This window comes from Pseudophryne corroboree, chromosome 4 (assembly GCF_028390025.1).
Source record: "Pseudophryne corroboree isolate aPseCor3 chromosome 4, aPseCor3.hap2, whole genome shotgun sequence".
Lineage (NCBI taxonomy): Eukaryota > Metazoa > Chordata > Amphibia > Anura > Myobatrachidae > Pseudophryne > Pseudophryne corroboree.
In genome coordinates, this window is record NC_086447.1 from 25,142,390 (window position 1) to 25,157,322 (window position 14,933).

General features: G+C 47.2%; 3 non-coding genes across 3 annotated transcripts; 1 reads left to right on the top strand and 2 right to left on the bottom strand.

The window, feature by feature from the left end:
* Positions 1–299: 299 nt before the first annotated feature.
* TRNAY-GUA (transfer RNA tyrosine (anticodon GUA)) lies at positions 300–388 on the bottom strand. Its single transcript is given in 2 exon segments — positions 300–335; positions 352–388. It is a non-coding gene; the product is annotated as a tRNA-Tyr (tRNA).
* A 7,539-nt stretch (positions 389–7,927) lies between these two features.
* TRNAG-UCC (transfer RNA glycine (anticodon UCC)) lies at positions 7,928–7,999 on the top strand. The gene has a single exon. It is a non-coding gene; the product is annotated as a tRNA-Gly (tRNA).
* Positions 8,000–8,843: 844 nt separating this feature from the next.
* TRNAY-GUA (transfer RNA tyrosine (anticodon GUA)) lies at positions 8,844–8,932 on the bottom strand. Its single transcript is given in 2 exon segments — positions 8,844–8,879; positions 8,896–8,932. It is a non-coding gene; the product is annotated as a tRNA-Tyr (tRNA).
* Between the last annotated feature and the right edge of the window lie 6,001 nt (positions 8,933–14,933).

Genomic DNA, 14,933 nt, shown 5'->3' on the forward strand with positions numbered 1-14,933 from the left:
AAAATACTTTCTTTTATAGCAAGCTCAGGAGAGCTCACTAAGTAGCACCCAGCTCGTCCGGGCACAGATTCAAACTGAGGTCTGGAGGAGGGACATAGAGGGAGGAGCCAGAGCACACCAGTATCCAAATTCTTTCTTAAAGTGCCCTGTCTCCTGCGGAGCCCGTCTATTCCCCATGGTCCTTACGGAGTCCCCAGCATCCACTAGGACGTTAGAGAAAACAAGGTGGATCATCTGTATTTGTGGGTCATTAATATCGCAGAAATTAACATCTCAGCAAATAGTCAAACAAAAGCAACTCCTTCGAGCCGGAATTGAACCAGCGACCTAAGGATCTCTGCGTCATTCCCACTACAGTCCTCCGCTCTACCAGCTGAGCTATCGAAGGGCTGGGGGCACTGACTGGTTGCATGGAAATAACCATACACATCTCATCCTGTTTATTAATATCTAATGGTTTGAAATAGTTAAAAATGTTGGAACATGTAAGAAGACAAAAACACTATCATCGCTGGTCAGGATGGTGATATATAAAAAATAAATTAAAAATAGTTTCTTTTAGATTACTCAGAATGAGTCACTTCTGCTCTTGAGCATGTGTTATCATCTGTTTTTCAAGGATACAAAACCTTTCGGCCCCGGAATGACTTGGCATACACCACCACTATTATATCAAATGATTCACTCTTTGTAGACCCAGGGCTGGTACAAGGCGTCACGGCGCTCTAGACAAAATTTTAGCCGACAATCCCTTTTCCCTTAAATGATCTCACAAGTAACTTTTGGAAAAATGAATAAATCCAACCCGCTCCTGGATGGCTAGGCTGCAGCCCGGATACATGGATGTGTGATGCAAAGCGCTGTCCAGACTCTACTGCTGCAAGACTTCTAGATGAGATGGAGGGGTAGGCTGACTGTTAGGACAAAGAGGACGGCAGCAGTAAGAAGAGACCACATCACTGAGACACACCGACATATAGCACTGGAACCCTGGTCTGGTGTCTGGGACTTCCAGGTGCAGATTCAATGAAAATTCAATTTAAATTTTTTGGAAAGATGGAAAAATAGGAATTTAATACCTACCGGTTATTCATTTTCTCATAGTCTGTTGTAGATACTGGGAAATGTAGTTACCATGGGGTATAGATCGGGTCCACTGGAGCCTGGCACTTTAAGAAGCATTAGTGTGTGCTGGCTCTTTCCCTCTATGCCCCTCCTGCAGACCCTATCTAGGAAAACTGTGCCCAAGGAGACGGACATACTTTGATAGAAGGATATAACACAAAATAGCGGTGAGGCAATGAACCAACACACAACGATAACAAAAGATAGCAGAGCTAATCAGAACAGAGGAAAGCAACACTAACTACAAGAAGGATAGCAACGCTAACCAAACATGGAACAGGGAAAGCAACAGCAAACCCAACCAAGAACACTTACAACCAGGCAAGCAGGAAAATGAAGCACTGAGGACTACAAGAAAAGGAATTACTGGTAGGTATTAAATTCCTATTTTCTCTAATGTCCTAGTGGACACTCGGGTGACACTAGTACCATGGGGAAGTCCCAAAGCTGCCAGAACAGGTGGGAGAGTGCCGAGACCCCTGCAAAACCACCTGACCAAACTGAACGTCATCTTTGGCCAAGGTGTTGAACCTGTGGAACTTTATGAACTTGTTCGAATTAGACCAAGTAGCTGCACGGCACAACTGTAAGGCCGAGACACCCCGGACAGCCGGGAAGAACCCACCGACCTTGTGGAGTGGGCCTGAATAGAACTTGACAGCAGCAGAGCTGCTGAATGAAGTATAGGCTTGTTGAATAGTCAATCTGAGCCAACGAGCAATGAACTGCCTGGAAGCAGGGTGACCAAAATTGGCAGCATCATAAAGGGCAAAAAGCGAGTCAGACTTCCTGTGACGAGCAGTCCTTTTTACGTAAATCTTCAAAGCCCTCACAACATCCAGGACTTTGGAGCAACGGACGTGTTGGATTACACTGGTACCACAATAGGTTGTTTTACGTGAAATGCCGACACCGCTTTTGGCAAAAACTGTGGGCGAATCTAGAGCTCTGCCCTATCCTCATGAAATATCAAGTATGGGCTCTTATAGGATAAGGCCCCCAATTCCAGCAACATGACAGTCTTCCACGTCAGATATTTCAAGCCTACCCTATGCATGGGTTCAAACCAGTACGACTGGAGAAAGGTCAAGACCACATTGATATCCCACACAGCCGTTGGAGCGACAAATGGTAGCTGAATGCGAAGAACACCCTTTAAGAAAGTCTGTACTTCTGGTAGTACCGCTAGTTGTTTCTGGAAGAAGATAGAGCCGAAATCTGAACTTTGATGGAGCTTACTCGCAGGCCCTTGTCAACTCCTGCTTGCAGGAAAAGTAGAAAACGTCCCAGTCGAAATTCCACAAGGGAATATTTTCTACCCCCGCACCAAGAAACATATTTCTTCCAAATACGGTGGTAATGTTTGGATGTGACCACCTTACGGGCCTGGACCATAGTTGAAATAACCTTGGATGGGAGACCCTTTTTAGTTAAAATCTCCCTCTCAACTTCCAAGCCGTCAAACGTTACATTTCATGGTTGTACTTTGGGTTGCACTGGTTGAATAATTAAAAGCAGCCTCCTAAACTCTAGTCTATAAGGAAAAAAACACCAATGTCCTTCAACAACAAATTTTTAATATGGATGAGTATATAGATTGGCGCTATTAACCATAAATGTTTGTTAATAACCTCAAGGATTAAAAGATAAGTACATTTTTGGTACCATCATTTTATTTAGTTTTAAAAATATAAAGTGCATGTGCAAACACTTATTTCATATATAAAACAACAAAACTTCAATAAATATCACCATAAAGTGTCAGTGCAGGATTTTGATGTTTCAAGTATCTCACCAGACACTATCATCGTAGTTAGTACATAAAAAAGATATAGAAAAGGAAAAAATTGTTACATACAATAAAAACATTTAAATAAATGCAACAAAAAAAAAATACAATAAAAAAAATCTACAGTGGACACATTTATTATAAGTAAAAAAAGGACAAACCACAGGAAGAGGAACATCAGCATACATCCGGATTAGGGGTATAAAAACCCGTCGAGTCACACAGTCCAGTATCCGTTCTTGAAAAAGGTCCTATGGGACCGAAACGCTTCGCACGGACTTGCAGTGTCTTCCAGAAGTGGATCGGTGACACTGACAGGAGAGACTTGCCTTGGGGATTGTATATGCTATCTGCGGTGGTGCCGTGCTCCTTAGCCCGGGACCTCTTTTGCTTTGAGAATAAGTTTAGCCCACCGCACCCCTCAATTCTGGTGAGATACTTGAAACATCAAAATCCTGCACTGACACTTTATGGTGATATTTTTGAAGTTTTGTTGTTTTATATATGAAATAAGTGTTTGCACATGCACTTTATATTTTTTAAACTAAATAAAATTATGGTACCAAAAATGTACTTATCTTTTGATCCTTGAGGTTATTAACAAACATTTATGGTTAATAGCACCAATCTATATACTCATCCATACCAAAAAATTAAGCCGTCAAACGTAGCCACTGTAAGTCTGAATAGACAAACGGTCCTTGTTGAAGAAGTTCCTCGAGTGGCGGCAGAGGCCAGGGTTCCTCCAGAGACAAGGTCAGGAGGTCTGCATACCAGGCCCGTCGAGGCCAATCTGGGGAAATTAGAATTGCCTGAACTATTTCCTTTTTTAGTCTTTTTAAAACTCTTGGAATGAGAGGAATTGGAGGAAACAGGTACATGAACTGGTAAGTCCACTGTGTCATCAGAGCATCCACCGCGATCGCCTGTGAGTCCCTCGTTCTGGAACAGTAACGACTCAGCACTGAGTTGAGACGAGACGCCATCAGGTCTATTTGTGGACAACTCCACCAGTGAATCAGTTGTTGAAATACTTGAGGGTGAAGGCCCCATTTCCCCGGATGGAGATCGTGCCTGCTTAGGAAGTCTGCTTTCCAGTATTTCCACATCCGGAATGAATATGGCTGAGATGGCCCAGGCATTAGCTTCCGCCCAGAGGAGTGTCCTTGACACCTCTCGCATTGCGGCCCTGCTTCTTGTTCTTCCTTGTCTGTTGATGTACGCCACTGCTGTAGCATTGTCCGACTGCACCTGGATGGCCTGATTCCGAAGGAGGTACGAGGCCTGCAGGAGAGCGTTGTAAATTTCCCTGAGTTCCAGGATGTTGATGGGAAGTGCAGATTACCGATGACCACTTCCCCTGGAACTGGGCCATTGGGTCACAGCACCCCAACCCCAGAGGCTGGCATACGTTGTTAGCAGAGTCCAAGACTGGGTATTGAAACTCGGGCCCTCCGCTAGATGGGAGAATTGTAGCCACCACAACAGGGCGATCCTTGCTTTCGGTGGCAGAGTTATACTGTGGTGCATGTACAGGTGAGAACCTGACAACTTGTCCAACAGATCCAGTTGGAACAGCCGTGCATGGAACCTGCCATACTGAATTGCCTCATAGGAGGCTACCATCTTGCCCAGCATGCGAACGCAAAGATGAAATGAGATCTTGTGTGGTTTTAGCACCGAGCGGACCATAGACTGAATAGTCCAGGCCTTGTCCATTGGAAGGTACACCTTCTAAGACACCGTATCCAGGATCATCTCCAGGAACTGAATTATCTGAGATGATTCCAGGTGTGATTTCTGGAAATTTAGGATCCATCCGTGATCCGTAAGCAGACAAGTGGTCAAATCGATGATGTGCAGCAGCTGTTCCCTGGACACTGCCTTCATCAGGAGATCATCCAAGTACAGGACTATGTTGACACCCATCACTCGTAATTGCAGCATCATCTCTGCCATGACTTTCGTGAATACCCTTGGAGCCGTGGAGAGACATAAGGGTAAGGCCTGAAACTGTAAATCTTGGTCCAGTACAGCGAACCGGAGGAACACTTGATGAGTGGGCCAGATTTGGATATGCAGGTATGCATCCTTGATTTCCATGGATACTAGAAACTCCCCCTCCTCCAGAACTGATATCAGCACTCTTATTGATTCCATCTTGAATTTAAACACCCGAAGATAAGGGTACAGGGATTTGAGGTTCAGGATCGGCCGAACAGAGCAGTCCGGCTTCAGAACTACAAATAGACTTGAGCAAAATCCCTTTGTGTGTAACAGAGGAGGTACTGGGACAATAACTCCCGTTGAAAGTAGTTTTAGAATGGCCTCTTGCAAGGTAACTCTTGCAACAGGTGAAGCTGGTAAGCCTGACTTAAAGAATCTGAGAGGAGGTAGTTCCTGAAATTCCAGCCGGTATCCTTGGGATATGAGAACCCTCACCCAAAGAAGGTCTGCTGTTGCTTTATGTGGGAGAAGTGTTGAAGGAAATCATCTACCTGAAAGTCGCCTTGCTGCTGGGGCCAACCATCATGCGGAGGGCTTCGTGGAAGAGGATCCGGAGGCCTGGTCCGAAGTTCCAGCAGCCGCTGGTTTACGGGACTTACCGTGAGTTCCTCTAGCAGCATTGGAGGCACCTCTGGCTTTGCCTCGGAATCTGACTACATGAAAGGACTGCAGGGAGGGCCCAGGATAGGAATGTCTAGCAGGAGGCGCAGCAGATGGCAGATATGTATTTTTACCTGCTATCGCCTGAGATATCCACTTGCTGAATAAATCATAAGATAAAGTTCAAGATGGCCACAGCAAGAATGCTGGGTGTTTAATAAACATGTCAGAGACCATAGTCTACAGCAGGAGGTTCAGGGTTAATAGCAGGTCAGAATAACCCGATCACTGCAGTAGACATAGGAGTGTATTAACCAGTAACTAGTAACACTTGTGCAATTAGTAGCTGCAGTCTGGGAATCACAGGTGCACAGAGGATACTGTACAGCGCGGAGTCAGAACAGAGCAGTGATTAGACTGGAGACACAGAGATATGAGAGTACTGGGTATGGTAATAATACCCCTTTTCCACTGCCTCTAATTCCTGGGTTATTGCCATGACAACCTAGGTTGTGGCACAGTAGAAAAGGGGTAATCTGGGTCCAGTGACCCAGTAATCCAACCCGTATATCTTGCAAGGTTGGTCCTGGGAAGCACCTGGTAAAATAAGGGGCAGTGTAAGACGGGTCATCCAACCCAGCTCCCGTTTACAGCATGGAGAAGATCAGAGCCTTCTTAACAGCAGTGTAGGCCCCTGGGCACAGCAATGCACTGGGGCCCCTCTACCCACCCATCAGCGGTAGGGGTGGGGGGTGCTATCAGCGGCAGCTTTGATGTTCCGCGGGCGGTAGGGGGTGTTCTATCTTCTGCTCAGCATGTAGGACCTGGAGCAGTAATTTCTGCTAATTACTCCTTTACTGCACAAGTGGGGCGGGAAGGAGAACACTAAACTGTAGAAGGGGACATTGTGCTGAATGAAGGGGCCCTGGTACATGACTTCCAGCGTGGTAGGGGGTGTATAATACACAGGGGAGGGGTAGATAGTGGGCTTAATATTCATCATTTTCCGGGGGTTAGGGCAGCTTGCTTTACTGCAGATATCTCCAGTTCCTAGAAATAGATTTCTTAGCTTTAGTGGGATAAAAAACAAAAACTAGAGATTCCCACCTTTCAGGTGGTACTGGGGACTTGGGGATCAGACTTCAGGAGCCAGAGCAATCCACCAACAAATATATAAAACTGCATATTAGGCGTGTGGAGCTGGAGCAGGGACCAGCTGCTTGAAGGCTGATATCTCTGGTTCTGGGCATAGTAGAGACAAGCTGCCAGTATCCACTGAAAGGGGAGAGCCACAGCCACAGAGAAATACTCTAAGCTAGACAGAACCCGAGATATCTGGCTGGGAAGAACAATTAACAGGCTTGGATGGGGACCACTGCTTTGAAGTCGGATATCTCCGGTTCCCCAGGGACGATTTAAAAAAATCTGGTACCCCTGGAAAGAGGGGACCCTCAGCTATCAGCTGAGGGCCCTTTTACTCCTGGGGCCCTTGGGCAAGAGCCCATTGAGCCCATACGAAAAGACAGCCCTGGAGAAGATGGCAACGCTGCTGGCTGCCTCTTGCATGACACTATCCGGGGTGGGGAGAGTGATGTCAGGGGGCAGAGCTGGGGTCTCACTGCAGCTGACACTCTGGTGGCTACTGGACCTGTGTGCAGTGTAAATGGCTGCGTCCCGGGAATAATCTGGGTTGGAGCCATGGTGGAAGGGGCCAGTCCCGGTGTGATCCAGTTTGGAAATGTGTTCCATATCTTGGGTCAGACCCGGGTGGAATAGTGGTATAAGTAATGCTAAGACCCTGATACATGACATATGAGCTGCATGTCCGGCCAGTACATCAGTCTCACACACAGATTAGGAATGTGCAGGGTCACAAGGTCATGCATGCACAGTAAAGGCTGAGGTGGCCATCTTGGTAAAGGTAGCTGCCTGGCTTGAATGTAAGGAGCAGAATACAGCACTGGAATGCCTCCTCTCTTACAGGGGCGAAGGTGCTAGTAATGGTAGGGGTATCGGGCGGCCCCTGGGCCAATGGTGCAAACTCCCAGGGGGGGGGGGGGGGGCGGTTGCCGCAGGACAGGTAGAACACCCCCCTTTTTTGGCACCTGGCAAGTCCTGCAGGCTAGTGGAAGGCACTGGCTGTGAGGCGGGGGGTAACGCTGCGGGGGTATAAAAGCAGCAGCCGCGGGAGGGTGCTATTACCTCCTTCTCAGAACATACAGGAAAGCACGCTGCTGGCTCATCTCTCTCTCTAATCTTTCTATGTGTTCCCGCCAGCGGCACATCCAGCGTCGGGTAGCGGCTTGAGAGCTGTCGTGACTCCCTCCCGCTGCATCTGTTTTCAGATTGGCTCCCATTCATATCTATAGGAATAAGTGCTCAGAATATAGGCAGCACTGACACACAGCGTTGGTGGTATAGTGGTGAGCATAGCTGCCTTCCAAGCAGTTGACCCGGGTTCGATTCCCGGCCAACGCAAGTACACTTTTTTTCATATAATTTTTATTTTTAATAAACAAGAGTAATTATACAAAGCTCACATAACCCTGGTGTGCGATAACCACAATCACCCGAATCTCAGGCACAGCAGTAAAGAAGTAGTCTGTTTTGTGTAATTAGCCAGAGGGCGGGGGAGGGGGGACTGCAGCAATTACTGCCATGTAACTCATCTCCATTATAACAGAGCAATACGGCACTTAGCTCCAATGATTAGAGACGCACGGCTGCTGGCACCATTGTAGTGTGGTCTGATGGTCACATGGTGACAGCGGATCACAGATCTTTCACCTACCTGCAATGCTCCCAGACACCAGGTGTGAGTCACAAGTGACCAGGTAACCCTTTACCTTTACCTGCCTGGTGACCACAGATCTCTCACCTACCTGCAATGCTCCCAGACACCAGGTGTGAGTCACATGTGACCTGGTAACCCTTTACCTGCCTGGAGACCACAGATCTCTCACCTACCTGCAATGCTCCCAGACACCAGGAGTGAGTCACATGTGACCTGGTAACTCTTTACCTGCCTGGTGACCACAGCCGGTCTCCTCTCCCCCAGCAGACAGACCACTGGAGCTATAGAAGCCATCTCCTGCCTCAGGACCTGTGTCAGCCATCCCTGTCCTGTGCTCACATGTAATGAGATAAACCGTAATTACACTAATAGAAGCTCAGCAATGAACAACGTGATTAACATGCCCTGCCACAGAAAAGGATTTCCTATGTTAAGTGCAAAAGGAAAAACAAGGTGAACCATCTATATTTGTGGGTCATTAATATCTCGGAAATTAACATCTCAGCAAAATAGTCAAACAAAAGCAACTCCTTCGAGCCGGAATTGAACCAGCGACCTAAGGATCTCTGCGTCAGCCCCACTACAGTCCTCCGCTCTACCAGCTGAGCTATCGAAGGGATGGGGCTACTGACTGGTTGCATAGGCATAAGGAGCATTCCATGGAAATAACCATACACATCTCATGCTGTTTTTTAATATCTAATGGTTTGAAATAGTCAAAAATGTTGGAACATGTAAGAAGACAAAAACATCATCATCGCAGGTCAAGATGGTGATATATAAAAAATAAATAAAAAAAGTTTCTTTTAGATTACCCAGAATTAGTCACCATGTGTTATCGTCTATTTTCAAGGATACAAAACCTTTCGGCCCCGGCATGACTTGGCATACACCACCACTATTATATCAAATGTTTCACTCTTTGTAGACCCAGGTCTGGTACAAGGCGTCATGGCGCTCTAGACAAAAATTTTAGCCGACAATGCCTCTTTCCTTAAATTATCTCACAAGTAACTTTTGGAAAAATGAATAAATCTAACCCGCTCCTGGATGGCTAGGCTGCAGCCCGGATACATGGATGTGTGATGCAAAGCGCTGTCCAGACTCTACTGCTGCAAGACTTCTAGATGAGATGGAGGGGTAGACTGACTGTTAGGACAAAGAGGACAGCAGCAGTAAGAAGAGACCACATCACTGAGTCCAGTGCCGTAACTAGGCATTTTAGCGCTGTGTGCAAGAAATGGCATTGACGCCCCCCCACATCATGCAAGATAGCGGCAGTGCGCGCCGTAGGTGCACAAAAAATATATAGGGGCGTGGCTTCATGAGGAAGGGGCGTGGTCACATAATAATACCAATTCATACTACGGTGCACAGTAGTCTCCACCGTAGTCTCGGCAGACAGCGTTCCCTTTTTTACACATAACGGCAGACAGAGTCCCTTTTTTACAAAAAGAGAGAGTGGGAGTGAGAAAGAGAGAAAGAGAGGGGGGGAAGAACATGAAAGAGACAAGGGGAAGGATGAGAGAGAGAGAGAGAGAGAGAAAGAAAAAAACTTCCGCACTCACCAGGGGGAGGGGGGCCAGCACTCTCTCTCCAGTGCTGAGGCTGGCCGAGTGGTGTGCTGCTGCCGGGACCCCGGACTGCGTGGGTGGCAGCCGGCAGGACTCCTTAGTGGCGGGGGGCTCAGGCGGACTTCAGACCTGGGCCTGCTGGTGCTTGTGGGCATGTGGTCGGGTAGGCGGGCGGCCGCGTGTACAACACCACGCGCCGTCGCTCCCACCACCGAGTCCGCCGAACGCTATGACCTAGTGCCCGCACCGGATTTTGGGGAAGGTGTGGGGGGTGAGAGGTACATTTGGCCAGGAAGTGTCGAGACTGCACGGGCAGGCTAGGGAACAGCTCCGGAGCTGTCCTGACTCCTGCATTCAGTATCATGGCTCCCTGCTGACCACTGTCCATCATCAGCAATGCGCTCCCTCCACGTGTGCGCTGTGTGCAAGGCAGGGCCGTTTCTAGACAATTTGGCTCCCAGTGCGAGATTTCAAAATGCGCCCCCCCCTCCCATTGCTATAAAAAAAAATTGCGTGTCCCCCCCATATAGCCAGAAAAAAAGCATGAGGCGCGCGCGCTCCCGACAAGGCTGTGTGGCCTGATTAAAATGGGCGTGGTCTCATTACAGTGGGCGTAGCCTCGTCTGATATCGCACCCACCACAGGGGGAAAAAATAAAAATAAAAAAGTCCCCTTTTTACACATTACACCAGGCAAGTGTCCCCATATTACACAGCGCGGCAGGCAGGTGTCCCCATTTACAAAGTGCGGCAGGCAGGTGTCCCCATTTTACACAGTGTGGCAGGTATCCCCATTTTACACAGTGCGGCAGGTATCCCCATTTTACACAGTGCGGCAGGTATCCCCATTTTACACAGTGCGGCAGGTATCCCCATTTTACACAGTGCGGCAGGTATCCCCATTTTATACAGTGCGGCAGGTGCCCCCATTTTACACAGTGCGGCAGGTGCCCCCATTTTACACAGTGCGGCAGGTGCCCCCATTTTACACAGTGCGGCAGGTATCCCCATTTTATACAGTGCGGCAGGTATCCCCATTTTACACAGTGCGGCAGGTATCCCCATTTTATACAGTGCGGCAGGTATCCCCATTTTACACAGTGCGGCAGGTGCCCCCATTTTACACAGTGCGGCAGGTATCCCCATTTTATACAGTGCGGCAGGTATCCCCATTTTACACAGTGCGGCAGGTATCCCCATTTTACACAGTGCGGCAGGTGCCCCCATTTTACACAGTGCGGCAGGTATCCCCATTTTATACAGTGCGGCAGGTATCCCCATTTTATACAGTGTGGCAGGTATCCCCATTTTATACAGTGCGGCAGGTATCCCCATTTTACACAGTGCGGCAGGTGCCCCCATTTTACAAAGTGCAGCAGGTATCCCCATTTTATACAGTGCGGCAGGTATCCCCATTTTAAACAGTGCGGCAGGTATCCCCATTTTACACAGTGCGGCAGGTGCCCCCATTTTACACAGTGCGGCAGGTATCCCCATTTTACACAGTGCGACAGGTATCCCCATTTTACACAGTGCGGCAGGTGCCCCCATTTTACACAGTGCGGCAGGTATCCCCATTTTACACAGTGCGACAGGTATCCCCATTTTACACAGTGCGGCAGGTGCCCCCATTTTACACAGTGCGGCAGGTATCCCCATTTTACACAGTGCGACAGGTATCCCCATTTTATACAGTGCGGCAGGTGTCAAGTGGGGGGGGGGAGGGAGAGGGGGAGAGAGAGAGAGAGAGAAAATACTTACAACTTGCCGCTCTTCGGGTCCCGCCGACTCACGTCCCTCGCGCCAGTCCTCTCCTCCCTCTCTCTCCCCCCCGCTGAGCGCTCCTGCTCGGGGGGCGGCGCTTCGCGGAATGACGCATTTGCGTCGTGACGTCACGACGCAAACGCGTCATTTCGCGAAGCCCCGCCCTCCGAGCAGGAGCGCTCGGGGGGAGAGAGAGGGAGGAGAGGAGTAGTCACAAAGTGCCGCGGCGGGCGCCCCGTGCGGTTGCACGGCTCGCCCGCCGCTAGAAACGGCACTAGTGCAAGGCACACTCAGCACACAGCTAGTGACGGCTCTGACGAGTCACACCGACATGTAGCACTGGAAGCCTGGTCTGGTGTCTGAGACTTCCAAGTGCAGATTCAATGAAAATTCAGATTACATTTTTTGGAAAGAAGGAAAAATAGGAATTTAATACCTACCGGTAATTCATTTTCTCATAGTCCGTTGTGGATACTGGGAAATGTAGTTACCATGGGGTATAGATCGGGTCCACTGGAGCCTGGCACTTTAAGAAGGATTAGTGTGTGCTGGCTCCTTCCCTCTATGCCCCTTCTAGTAGACTCTAGGAAAACTGTGCCCAAGGAGACGGACATACTTTGAGAGAAGGATATAACACAAAATAGTGGTGAGGCAACGAACCAACACACAACGATAACAAGATAACAGAGCTAATCAGAACAGAGGAAAGCAATGCTAACTATAAGAAGGATAGCAACGCTAACCAAACATGGAACAGGGAAAGCAACAGCAGACCCAACCAAGAACACTTACAACCAAGTAAGCAGGAATACGAAGCACTGAGGCGGGCGCCCAGTATCCACTACGGACTACGAGAAAAGGAATTACTGGTAGGTATTAAATTCCTATTTTCTCTAATGTCCTAGTGGATACTGGGAAATGTAGTTACCATTGGGACATCCCAAAGCTCCCAGAAAGGGTGGGAGAGTGCCGAGACCCCTGCAAACCGCCTGACCAAACTGAACGTCATCTTTGGCCAAGGTGTTGAACCTGTAGAACTTTATGAACTTGTTCGAATTAGACCTGTAAGGCCGAGACACCCCGGACAGACGGGAAGAACACACCGACCTTGCGGAGTGGGCCTGAATAGAACTTGACAGCAGCAGAGCTGCTGAATGAAGTATAGGCTTGTTGAATAGTCAATCTGAGCCAACGAGCAATGGACTGCCTGGAAGCAGGGTGACCAAAATTGGTAACATCATAAAAGGACAAAAAGTGAGTCAGACTTCCTGTGACGAGCAGTCCTTTTTACGTAAATCTTCAAAGCCCACACAACATCCAGGACTTTGGAGCAACGGACGTGTTGGATAACACTGGTACCACAATAGGTTGTTTTATGTGAAATGCCGACACCGCTTTCGGAAAAAACTGTGGGCGAGTCCAGAGCTCTGCCCTATCCTCATGAAATATCAAGTACAGGCTCTTAGAGGATAAGGCCCCCAATTCCAACACCCGTCTTGCAGAGGCTAAGGCCAGCAACATGACAGTATTCCACGTCAGATATTTCAAGTCTACCCTATGCATGGGTTCAAACCAGTACGACTGGAGAAAGGTCAAGACCACATTGATATCCCACAGAGCCGTTGGAGGGACAAAGGGTGGCTGAATGCGAAGAACACCCTTTAAGAAAGTCTGTACTTCTGGTAGTACTGCTAGTTGTTTCTGGAAGAAGATAGAGAGAGACGAAATCTGAACTTTGATGGAGCCTAATCGCAGGCCCTTATCAACTCCTGCTTGCAGGAAAAGTAGAAAATGTCCCAGTCAAAATTCCACAGGGGAATATTTTCTACCCTCGCACCAAGAAACATATTTCTTACAAATACGGTGGTATGTTTGGATGTGACCACCTTACGGGCCTGGACCATAGTTGAAATAACCTTGGATGGGAGACCCTTTTTAGTTAAAATCTCCCTCTCAACTTCCAAGCCATCAAACGTTACATTTAATGGTTGTACTTTGGATTAAACTGGTTAAAAAATTAAAAGCAGCCTCCTGTACTCTATAAAGGAAAAAACACCAATGTCCTTCAACAACAAATTTTTGATATGGATGAGTATATAGATTGGCGCTATTAACCATAAATGTTTGTTAATAACCTCAAGGATCAAAAGATAAGTACATTTTTGGTACGATCATTTTATTTAGTTTTAAACATATAAAGTGCATGTGCAAACACTTATTTCATATATAAAACAACAAAACTTCAATAAATATCACCATAAAGTGTCAGTGCAGGATTTTGATGTTTCAAGTATCTCACCAGATACTATCATAGTAGTTAGTACATAAAAAAGATATAGAAAAGGAAAAAATTGTTAGATACAATAAAAACATTTAAATGAATGCAATAAAAAATACAATAAAAAAAAATCTACAGTGGACACATTTATTATAAGTAAAAAAAGGACAAACCACAGGAAGAGGAACATCAGCATACATCCGGATTAGGAGTATAAAAACCTGTGGAGTCACACAGCCCGGTATCCGTTCTTGAAAAAGGTCCTATGGGACCGAAACGCGTCACACAAACTTGCAGTGTCTTCCAGAAGTGTATCGGAGACAGGAGAGACTTGCCTTGGGGATTGTATATGCTATCTGCGGTGGTGCCGTGCTCCTTAGCCCAGGACCTCTTTTGCTTTGAGAATAAGTTTAGCCCACCGCACCCCTCAATTCTGGTGAGATACTTGAAACATCAAAATCCTGCACTGACACTTTATGGTGATATTTATTGAAGTTTTGTTCTTTTATAAATTAAATAAGTGTTTGCACATGCACTTTATATTTTTTAAACTAAATAAAATTATGGTACCAAAAATGTACTTATCTTTTGATCCTTGAGGTTATTAACAAACATTTATGGTTAATAGCACCAATCTATATACTCATCCATACCAAAAAATTAAGCCATCAAACATAGCCACTGTAAGTCTGAATAGACAAACGGTCCTTGTTGAAGAAGGTCCTCGAGTGGCGGCAGAGGCCAGGGTTCCTCAAGAGACAAGGTCAGGAGATCTGCATACCAGGCCCGTCAAGGTCAATCTGGGGCAATTAGAATTGCCTGAACTCTTTCCTTTTTGAGTCTTTTTAGAACTCTTGGAATGAGAGGAATTGGAGGAAACAGGTACATGAACTGGTAAGTCCACTGTGTCATCAGAGCGTCCACCGCGATCGCCTGTGAGTCCCTCGTTCTGGAACAGTAACGACTCAGCATTGAGTTGAGACGAGACGCCATCAGGTCTATT